Here is a 12500-nt window from a genome sequence, read left to right on the forward strand (position 1 = left end):
GCCATGCTGGAGCACCGCCAATAACTATATAATAAGATATCATAATAATATCTATACACACTCCGATTAAAGCAACAATATATATATATATATTTAAAGACAAAATTGTCTGTCCAGTTCCTTAATTCAAAAATGAATTTCTTTTTATTTTCATCTTTTGTTTGATTATTTATCGTTTGCTTCTTATCTTTTAAATTTCATTTTCCTTCTATTAAAAAAAAAAAAAAGTAAAACTCACAATCGACAAGGAAGGATTGCTTTTTTCCTTTTCTCCGGTAAAAAAAAAGATGTCATGAAAAGTAATTGACAAATCCTTCTTTTATTCATTTATTTAATGGTTTTTTTCCCCCTTTTGTTTCTGTTCCCCACCCCACCCCCAAACACACCAAACTTGTTGACAATTTTCAGATCACGGCTTCCAGATAGTAAAAGAAAAAAAAAACTCTAGAAACATGAAGAAAAATACAAAGAAAAAGATTAAAAAAAAACTTCCATAAATCACTTAAGATTATACATTCTTTCTCTCTCTCTCTCTTTTTTTTTTTTGTGGTGGTGGTCTGCTACAATATGAGTGTGTATGAGAGAAATGGGTTATTACTGAATGAAGGATTCTCACATATATTCCAGTCATTTGACTGCGGCCATGCTGGAGCACCGCCTTTAGTTGAGCCAATGAGCCCCAGGACTTATTCTTTGTAAGCCTAGTACTTATTCTATCAGTCTCTTTTGCCGAACCACTAACTTACGGGGACGTAAACACATCCACCACAGGGATGTAAATGCCCCAGCATCGGTTGTCAAGTGATGTTGGGGAGGGGACAACCACACACACATATACATACATACATCTATATATATACTACGGGCTTCAGTCAGTTTCCATCTACCAAATCCACTCACAAGGTGCCATGCAGTGGCACTGAACCTGGAACCATGTGGTTGGGAAGCAAGCTACTTACCACACAGCCACGCCTAATATATAGATTTACATATTTATGAATTTTGTGTTGCAAGATTCCTGATGTGTCAAGATTGCAACATATATACATACATATATATATATATATATGTGTGTGTGTGTGTGTGTGCGTCATAAGATGTAGATTGAAACCTCAACCTTCCACTCTGACCACTTGGCATATGTTGTCCTTATCTGAAGCAAGGGCATAATATAGATGAAACAAATGTGAAACCATTTCAGTTGCTGTAAAGGTTTGTGTGTATCTCATGAGAATTCAAGCAAACATGACTTCACATGACTTTTCTATGCTTGAATGGCTTATACAGGTCTTCCGTGGAACACAGGATATCACTGTAATTTGAGACCAATTATCAGCATCTTAAGATTACTCATCACACATATACATACATTTATATGCTTATGATGCTTCGTTCTGTCAATAATTTAGCAATCCAGTAAGAGTTACACATGAAGTTTACATATCTCTGAAGATTTGACAGTACAGTTTTGCTTATGTAACTAATAATCATTTTTTGCTAATGAAATATATGTAAGAAGGTGGAACTAAATATCATATAAACAATCTTTCATGCTTTGTTTAGCTTTATCTTTGTACTCTGTGACAATATCATACCAAATAATACAAACAGAAATACACATGAAGTTCTAAATACTGGTACTTTACCATGGATTTTAAGGTTTAAATTCCATTATATATATGTACATATTACACACACACACACCAACATGTATGTACATATGAGTGTGTAAGCACAGACAAGGAGTGTAAGAGAACTCGAGGAGAGAGTGTCACTTCTGGTTGCAAAACCTGACACCACCTCACAACTGATAATTTCAATTTCATGTTACAGATCCTCAGATCAGATATAAGATATACACCTCTGAGTGCCCTAAACACTTCATATGCATACATACATTAAAGCAGCACTCAATAACTGGTGCCACTCTGTATACTCAGAGCCTCATTGGAACTAGGATGAATATATTCTGGATTAGTAATAAATTAAATTAACTCTAACCCTGACGAAGCTATAAGAATAAAGAGCAGCACTTATTAATGAGCCCTGAAATATAATTACATTAATTCTTTTGTCATTTATTATAAAATATTTTGCTCTGTGCTTATGTTGCTGTTTATAGAAGAGAGCCTGGTTTGATTGCATAAATAGGTTGACATTGCTTCACGACTGGAGCTGGCAGATATTAATGATTATAACAACATGGAGTTGCAACTGGTTATTGGTCCTGCTGGAGCAAAACAGAATTGTTTGTTCGTATGTATACACACACGCACACACATTAGACTGATTTGTCTACCAATGATTCAGGTCACTTGAAGAAATGGCTGGTGATTTAATATATAAAATGACGAAAATTATGTAATACAGTGTCCAAATAAATTACCATGTTATTGAAACATTTGTAGCATGAATTGAACTATCAACTATTCATCTTCATATGAGAGAGAGAGAGAGAGAGAGCAAGTAATAAATTATGTCTTCTCAGAAAATCCACAGAAATAGCACCAGTGATTATATGCCAAGGCTGTACATCAATAACTGGACTTTAGTCATTTCAAAAGATGTTTGTCATGACTGATCTCCTTTACAGGTGCTTTCCATAATCTGGATGACTGCTAGATGCCACACACACACACATATGTTATGTACAAATGTATGTATGAATTTAAACATACATTATATATATACTAATTCCTTTGTATGTGCATATGTAAAGTATATTCAAAAGTTTGTGAAACCCACAAAGAAGTGAGAACCCTGGTCCATCTTATAGAATTGCTTATGGTTTGTTTAAATTAAATTCCTTTCATATGACTTGAGCTTCATACAGTTGTGAATGTGATTAATGCTTTATGCCTGATGACCATCAGAGGACTAAGTTATGAGAAAGGAAAACAGTTTTAACAAACTTTAAATACATACATATATATATGTGTGTGTGTGTGTGTGTGTGTATATACATATGCAGAGATTTATGAATATAGATGTGTGTGTGTGGTGATCAAGAGTTACCTAAAAAAAAAAAATCACGAGTTTCTGGGTTGGACCCAAGAAACCATGATAAGCAGGGTCTTTAAGCTGACCTGAGTCTGTGAGTGTCGTGTGGTGATGAAAACTGCCATCCATTGGGCCTCCACTTTGTGTACAGAGGAATGACCTGTAGCTATGAACACTCAATATACAGTGCCAGACAAAATCACAGGTTGCCCTCTTGGCAAGGCATAGCATCTGTTAGCCACCCTGCTAGGGTCACAATGAAATCCTGACAAGAATGGAAATGCCATTATCGTTGGAAACAGGATGGTAGGAGGGAATGAAAACACAGGACATAAACATACTTTTGTGTTTGAATTTCTTCCCATTTTTATGAATCTTGGTCTGGGAAAGTCGTCATTCTCACTGGCACGGCAATTGTTTATGGGATCTGCGACCAGAGACAAGAAATTAGCAATCAAAAGACAAGCCTGTGAGTGAAATTGGGGAAATGGAAACTGTGAGGAAGCTTTTCTATAGTTTGTGTCCAGATGTCAAATGTCTAACCTTGTCAGTTATGCAGCCTGAGAACTCCATTAAGGGGACATATGTCTGTGGAATACTCAACCACTTAGACAATAATTGAATGAGTTATGTGAGTCACTGAGGGCTCAAAGCCACATGGGTGTGTGTGTGTTTATATGCATGAAACATAAACAAGAGTATGTGTGTGTTTAAAACAATCAAAACGCAAATATTCAAACAAAAGTTAAAAAATAAGGAAAAAAAGACAAAAGATAAATTTATAGATTGCAATAAATCTTTACTGCCTTTTGTAAGAAACCTCATCTCAGAACAGAAATATTTTAAGACATAATGTTTGGTGCCAGTGAAGAACTCATACAAAGCCATAATGGTACCCCAGCCACAGAGACACAGCACAAAGCTTAAAGAACAACTGATGCAGTTAAAAAAATTTTTCCTTTTTAATTCCTAAAGACCAGTTTTATGGAGAAGAATACAGGGGTGGGAATGAAAAGAAAAAAACAAAACTTATGTTGATTCTATGAAGGAAGTCATTATACGAACTTGAACCTGGCTACAGAACATTTGACCTGACTAATTGTTGTACTTCACAAAAACAGAAATAACTTGGGTCTTGCTCAGGCAATTTTCTGGCAAGGGTTGTGTTATTGATATTCCATGAATATAATGTCTGGATGTAAATTTGATTTGGGTTTTTAAAAAAAAATTACTTTCTATGGTCAAACAACAGATTTTCAGGCACAAAAAACTTGTACAAGCCATGCACACACACATATATACATGTTGGGAAATGTTTATAGAGTTATGTACATGAAGGGTGTGTATATGTGAGGGGTTCAAATGCAAGTGTGTCTGCACACGCATAGATGTTGCAGATATATGTAAATGAGATGTATGTATGTGTTAATAGCAGGCTTCAGTAACCCCAAAAATTCTGTACCAAATAAACAGAAGGATCCAAAGAAGGAAAGCAATGATGGTTCATTAGTTCCTAATCAGTTGATGCAGTCTGGTAACAATCTCTCTCTCTGATAAAGGATTTCGCTTGAGGAATTTCACTTTCCATCATCCTAACGACAAACTTATTTATTCCACATCTGAACTGTCTCTGCACCAAACACTTTACTCTTCTCCATTCTGCCAACATTGAACCAAATACAATCATTTGCAATAAATACACCAAGAAAGTGAGAATAATAATAAAACAAAAAAATATCTCCAGCTCATTAGAAGCTTTGACCCATTCCTTAACTAAAACATTGTGTTAAACCACCAGCGTCCCAACTAACACCTGTGCTGTGATTTAGAGTTTCTCACTCATTTCAATACCTAAAAGTGTTGTTCCAACATATTAGGTGCCACCTCAGACAATGCTTCCTAACATCAGGGTATGGCTTCATGCTATCACTGCTCTTCTACCCTGAGTTCCAATCCAATGCCAGAAACTCTATTTCAGGGTACTGAACAAGAGTGACCTTCCATTATCTGAATATTACTCTGATATCCAGGATACCGTTTTGAGAGAAGTGTTACATCTAAGATACCATTTCAAAGTATTGCCCAAACATACATGGGATTGTTCCAACAAGAAAGAAACCATACTTCATGGCATCACTCCAACTTCCAGAGAAGCAAACATGATGGTGTCACATGATTATCCAAGATACCCCCCACCCAACATCAAAGGTACTACTACATCAAGAAGCCACTCTACAGCTCAACATTGCTAACAGTTGTGTATTTTTGCATTAATTCGAGATAGACTCACTTTACTCCACCAACTGTTGATATTAAAGAAGTTCTTTGAAGAATAAACCATCTGTGAGAACAGGTAAATGGGGTTACATACAAAGGTAGCAAATGTGTGTGTGGAGAATGGTTGCATTTTATATGCATAGTTTGTATAATTAGTCTTTGCAATAATGTGCAACAGAGGATCTATCTAGTCATGTGTGTGTGTGTGTGTGTTTTAGAAATGCAAAATATTCTTTCACTGTGGGAACTTTTATAAAACTATAATTCAATGAATGAATGGAAGAAAATAATAGCTTTTGACGTAGACTTCAGAATTTTAAACCATTATCTTCTATAAACACCGAGTTGAGTAAATATCTAGAAAACATGACTAAACTTATAGAGACAAACACCATGTGTGTCTCCTCAAAAATAAACTCGAAAACCAAAATAGAATTGCAATTTTAACCCTTTGCTTACCATATTTCTGTTGAAATCCTCTGCTTTATCAACTGATTATGAAAATAATGAAGATTTTAGTAAAATAACTTTTGTCATTATTCACCAGAATTTCAGAACATGAAATTTGCGTCACAGAACCGGAAGCTGTGTCAGGCAGGTTGGCATCAAAAGGGTGCAAGAATTGAGGATGTGTGAAAGAGAGAAATGGATGATGAGATCACAACATCAGAGAAGAATCCTGAGACTCTGTGTGTGTGTTATGATTGTAACATTTTATTTCTTTATATATTTATAGTTTTATTAGGGGTCTTTACATTACAGTTGGATGTCTTTCCTATCTACACTAACCAATGAACAAATGAAATACAAGCTGGACCTATTTTACATCAGATACGCAACAGAGTTATATACCTTGTTCAGGGATCCATCACGATGATTAGAGTACCACTAAGATTTTTAACTTATGAACTATATCATCATCAGTAAAAAAACACCTGAATCTCATTGCCACTGTACCTCATGGGGGATTCTGCAGTCTTTTCTTTTTCTTGAGACAAAAATACAATTATTTATAAATTATAACTTGATAACAAAGATTAAAACTGAAATGGTTTAAAGTTGTTAACTTTAAGCCATCAAAGTTACAGCCATGCAAGAGTACCATCTATATATATATATATATTAATAAATAAGTGATAAAAATGAAAAGGAATTACATAATCACATTCATTGGTTTACAACTATTTTTGCTATAAGGAAATGTACACCCAGAGTTGAATGCCACATTGCTTCTTCAGAGCCATTACCTCATGATACTATAAGACACTCAACTCTGGATTCACAGTTCCTTATAACCAAAACAGCTGTAAGCTAATGAATGTGATTACGTAACTCCTTTTCATTTTGTCATTCATTAATCAATGTTACTCTGAACTGACCTTCAGGCTTATGTAGGAATGTGGAATGGAGGACACTTCCTCACCACGGTAATCTAGCAATTCTGTGCAGTATTAGAAATACATTGGGTTCTAATTACCTGATTAGTGTTCTTAAGTCAGTTTATTATTTATAATTACTAGAGTTTCCTATTTCAATGACACAAATTATGTCTGTTCAATGTATTTAGACGACACATCATGAATGATAAAATTCTAAAGTCTTTGAAAATAGAACAAAACAAACAACAACAACAAAACAGGTTAGAGCAAAATAGGGTAAGTGAGGTAGCCTTGTGAAAAAAGGGTGGCTTCCTATTTCGAATGACTCCCCTTCGCACCAGATAAGAGAGTTATAGAGGAGCTCTTGGCTTAGATGTCCAGTAGAAGTTTAGGCTATGTTGGCACTAAATTTCGAGAAAAGAATCATGAAATTTTTCTTTTTTTTTTGTATATAAAAACAGTTTCAGATAAGAAGAGGCAAAAAAAATCAGATGATTTTTTTTTTTTAATGTACACTCATCAAAGAAAAAAAAAGAATTACATTTATACAGCGTGTAAAAAGAATGTAAAAGAGGAAATGTTTCATAAATATATATACTAGCAGTGTTTATATATACGGTTGTCACAAAAAATAAAAACATCACCAAATTCAATCAATGCGAAGCAAATAAAAAAAGAGAGAAAAAGAAAGAAAGAAAAGAGAAAACAAAAGAAAAAATGGAAAAAAGAATTTATATTGCATCATGGGATACTCGTTTTTTTCTTCTTTCTTTTTACTCTCTTTATCATGATGGTGGTGGTGGTGGCTGGTGATAGATAAAAATGAAAAAGAGGGGGAAAAACAGCCGAAATAATTTAAATGGATGTATAATTTAGATATGAGTTTGTACAAACTGAGTTAATAAAATATATACTTCTTTAAAAAAAAAAGATGACAAAAATATGAAATGAAAAAAAAAAGAGATACTTTCTGGGTTTTATTTTTTATTTGTTTTTGTTTGCTCCATTTTATGAAATTGCCTTTCTTCATTATTTTTGTGAAATTTATATTAATTATTAAATAATTTTCCAAAAGACAAAAGAAAAAAAGAAAAGACAGTGAATTATGAAGAATTTTCGAAGAGAACTTGGTAAATAATTGTAAAATTTCAAAAAAGGGAGGGGTTTAAGGAAGGGGACTATGATCAAAGTATCAAGCTCGACCCCTGTTTTCATACATACACCCTTACACATGAAACAAATAAAACATTTACAGCTAAGCTGAAAATTAATGAGAGAGAGAGAATGTGAGCACTACAAAATAAAGAATTGATATTTGAAAAATAATAAAAAAAAAAAACTAAAATCTCTGGATGGATTTAAATCATAAAAATAAGATTAAAAAAAAAAAAAAACTGTTCCCTTTTTCAGGGGCAGAAGAGATAAAAACATGTTGAAAAACTGCAATGTCCAACGACAGTCACCTGTAAAATATCTTTATGACTTGTCTTAATTCCTTATGACACAACTGTCAAAGTAGAATATTTTTTACCTCACCTTAAACTCATTTCTTATCTCTGGCATGCCTACTTTTTATTTTAAAGTATCTACTTTCAGCTTGAATGAGTCAAGAGCCTCTATAGGGTGAAACATACTGCTAGAAATAGCAGCTACATCTCCCTCAAATCAATAACCATCTTAAATAAGGAAAAGACACTGGATACTGTCTCTGAAAAAGAAGGGATGGTCATGGCTAGAGTATCTTTGATTATATATTTACTTGATTAAGGTTCAACCTACAACAATATACAGCTTAATGGAATCTACCATCAACAGGTTGCAAGTTATAAAATGTTGGTCAAAGACACAATCAATTGCAGAACTGCGTCACCTTGTCGTCCAGTTATAAAATGTTGGTCAAAGACACAATCAATTGCAGAACTGCGTCACCTTGTCGTCCAGTTTCCTTGCCAGCCTCACCAAATGGATGCATCCCTTGCTTTCAAAAGAATTTCTTAATATAAATTTCTTCTCATTTTGTATTTTTCTTTTCTGAACCAAAGTATTGGTGTGAACTTGAGAACCGGACTAGAAAAGACCCTAAACCAATCCAGTGTTTTGTAACAATCCTTTTCTGTTACACCTCACTGCCCCACCCACCTTCTTTGCCATTCAGCATTCTCTATGAAAACAATCGATATAAGACTGATATAAATTGGGCTAATTTAGCTGTTTCTCTGTAAATTGAGAAAAAAAAAATGAAGAACCTAAATTAATTTTCAAATCTTATTTGGATTCTCATCAGTTTGGCCAATCCCAAAGAAACAAGCAACCAATCTGTTTACAGACTCAACAATTACAGTTGTGACTAATTTGTATACTGTAAGAGTTCATACCTTGTTTTTAATATGAGGGACCTGTTAACAGGGACCTCAGTCCAAAGTATCAAGGGATGATATATGTAACTTATAATAGTTTATTACATAAAATTAACAGATTTATACTAATTTAACATTAACACTCTTAAAAATCAACAATAAGAAAAATAAATCTAGCAGAAAGTGCAAAAAAATGATTTTTTAAAAATTGTTTTTCAAACTAAGAACAATTAAAATTCTCAAACTTTATCCCTGAAATACTGTAATTTTCCAGGTTAAGAATTGCTGGGTTAAGCCATCTCTTTAAGCCCGTTTGCTATAAAACTCTCAGATGTACTTCGTTTAGAGTAACACACACACACACACACACATCTTCAAGACATTAAATAGTAAACTAGCTGACATAGAAATGATAAAAGCTGGCTACCTTTTAATTAAGTGAACAGGTTGTGCTCAGCCATTCACACTGAATGCTAAGACAGAAATGAACTCAAGGCTTGTGAGAAACAAGGGTGGCGGCAGCAGCAGCAGAACTGACCAAACTTTGGTCAATTTGTTAAGCAAAGTGCAGATATGGGCATTTAGAGGGAAGTCTTCCTCTTGAGATCAAAGAATTGTATCAAGTGCCAACTTTTAAGCGACTGCAGCCTCACATCTTGGCTTTGGAGAACGTCTTTAACAATTACCAAGCAGTTTCTGATGAACAATTTGAACATTCCAGTGATTCTATATGTGTGTGCGTGTGTGTATACAATGTTTGTTTTTATGTTAAGTTTTAATAAAAACAATTTTACATTAATCTGATGGGTTACTCTATATGTTTGTAGAGTACAAATTTATTATTTTTAGACAAGAATATTATTGATAGTGACTTTGAAGTTTCAGCCAGTTAAGCCAGTCAAGGACAATGGCTTGAAACTTCAAAGTTACTGTCAATAATATTCTTGTTTAAAAATAATACACATACATAAACAGAAATGTACATATAGTTATGTAATGTATATGCATGTTATATCACACACACACATATATATGTATGTATACACACATGTGTGTACAAGAAATAGAAATAATACAAGAGAGTGGGGGGGGGGAGTAACAAAGAAAGAGAAATAAAGTGAGTCTGCCAGAAATTCATCACTTGGGGGGGGGGGGGGGCAGAAACAAAAATAAGTGAATAAAGAAAAAGTAAATAAATAAATAGAAAAGACATTTTCAGAGAAGCATTTCAAAGACAAACACATTTTGACTGTTCAATGATTTTTACTATTGATTAATTCCAATCACAAAAGAGAAACAACTTTGTTTATTTATTAGCCAATACATTAAGCCATTCTTGGAATGTAGCAGAACATTCCTTGACTGAAATCTAGAGGAGAGATGTGGTGAATGGACAGCAGATGATGATGATGATGATGATGAAGATGATTACGATGATGATGATCATCTGTGTCTTTGAGGAAATGTAAAGAGCTAGAAAACCAAAGGGAGATAAATCAACAGCTGAGCTAATTGCCTTGAACAAAAAACCCCTACTCGAAGCGCCAATGGATTCCCATTAATCATAGCTTTTACACTTCCTACATTATCTTTTTCTTATTTTCATTTGTTCTTGTATAATCTGAGCCAAAGAAATCGATGGAATTTCTCTCCCTCATAACCCCTCTTTTATATATTCATTGATTTTTTTTTTTAAAGTTTAGAAAAAAAAGCTGACGATAAAATATAAAACTGACGATAAAAATATAAAACAATTCTAAAAAAGATATTTTTATATATATATATATATTTATATAAAATTAAAAATAATAAAAATAGAAAGAGGGGGGGGAAAGAACAAGTTTTACTCCCATGCCCCCTCCCTCCACCCTGACACCCTCAACAGAGAATTTGGTGGTGGTGGTGAGAAGAGCAAACACCAAACAGATAAGAGAATTTAACCAACTGCACAAAGAGGACTAGCACTAAAACTCCACCGTCTTTGACTGGTCAACGCTTGATATCTATGTCCAAGACATGCAATAAGATGGACAATAACAACTCATTGCTAAGACCCCCACCCCCCACCCAGCAGCAAGGGACAAGTAACAACACCCAACCATACCCACCCCCACCTAGCGGCAACCCAGAAGCACTGTTGTTATGTCTTTGAGGAAATTTAGACATGGAGGAGCAACTTGACAATTCAAATATAATTCTTCTTCACATGGAACACTATTTTCATTCGGTTTCTTTTTCTCTGTCACTCATTCAATCAACCATTCCTTCCTTCTTCCTTTCCATTAAATAATCAGCATTAATTAATTAATTGTTTTTTTTTTTTTAATTTTCATAGTTTTACTGTTTTGCATTTTAAATGATTTAAAATTTGAAAATTTGAACTGGTTTCACAAAACGGGCACAATTCCTTTCCATTGCAGATGTTTAAGAAGAAAAAGAAAGACAGAAAGAAAGAAGAAGAAAAAAAGAACTCGTCTAAATTATAATTGAAGAAGTAAAATATCGTTAACATTTAACGGATTATTAAAAGTAGAGACACAGAACAGAAAATTGACCATCAGCCATCTCGTTGTCAGTGAAAAACTTAAGGTTTCTATCTTAATAGAGATGTTCAACATACATAGGTGAGTGTATACGGTCTGTATGTATGTGAAAGAGAGACGTTGGGAAGTAAAAGCAGGGCAGTCTGTGAGCAGTAAGCCACCAAGAGATTCCCAAAACACAAAGAACTTAGACAAACTTTTATACTGGACTGTTTTGTTTTTGTCTTTTTTTTTTACAAAGAATATGAAGAGAAAAGAAAAAAATCTTGTAAAAACAAACAAGAAAATGGAGTTGAAGAAATGTTGTAATGAAATAAATAAATAAATAAAAAAATAAAACAGACAGGAAGTAGAAAAATGGTCAAGTCTTACTACTTTTTACAAACAATGTAAGAATTTGACCACAAAAAAAAAAAAAAAAAAATAAAAAAAGAAAGAATTTCAGAAATGGTTTGACAAAACAAAATGTGACTGGAGATGGAAATGTTGCAAATTGTCATTGAATTCAACATTAATAAAGATGTAGAAATTTCCAGAAATAAAGCCACCTAAAAAAAAAAAATATATATATATATATATATATATATAATAAATAAATTCATTTTTTTTTTGTACTTCAACCAGAAAATTCCATGTCACGTTGATTTTTTTTTCCTCGTTAGGGAGAGAAAAAAAAATAAATAAAAGTTTGTTTTATTTTTTCTTTTTTAAAAAAAAGCCACAAAACTCAAAGACAAGAACATGAAACTTCTATCTGAGCACCATCTAAATTCCATTTGCAGTTTCTAGAAATTAAAAACCATCAATATTTATATATATATACATACATACATATATATATATGTATATATTTTTGTTCTTTAATAAAAAAAAAAAAATGTAAGAGTGTGGGGGTGTTAATCAGCAATGTAGGTTTTTTTCCTTTTTTGTAAAATGTGTGTGTA

The 12500-nt window shown here is 33.3% G+C and overlaps 2 long non-coding RNA genes across 3 annotated transcripts in view; one reads left to right on the forward strand and one right to left on the reverse strand.

The window, feature by feature from the left end:
* The window catches only part of LOC128250319 (uncharacterized), a 25702-nt gene extending 14219 nt beyond the window's left edge, over nucleotides 1-11483 (forward strand). For both annotated transcript variants that reach the window (XR_016237705.1, XR_008266327.2), the window contains exon 2: nucleotides 11434-11483. This is a non-coding gene — a long non-coding RNA (uncharacterized LOC128250319). The remainder of the gene's footprint in view (nucleotides 1-11433) is intronic.
* Nucleotides 3779-10724, reverse strand: LOC149131574 (uncharacterized). The gene is made up of 2 exons (XR_016237704.1): nucleotides 8586-10724; nucleotides 3779-8526 (listed from the first exon to the last, which is right to left on the reverse strand). It is a non-coding gene; the product is annotated as an uncharacterized LOC149131574 (long non-coding RNA).
* Nucleotides 11484-12500: the final 1017 nt, after the last annotated feature.

The sequence above is a fragment of the Octopus bimaculoides genome, chromosome 20 (assembly GCF_046866305.1).
Source record: "Octopus bimaculoides isolate indiv1 chromosome 20, ASM4686630v1, whole genome shotgun sequence".
NCBI classification, from domain to species: Eukaryota; Metazoa; Mollusca; class Cephalopoda; order Octopoda; family Octopodidae; genus Octopus; species Octopus bimaculoides.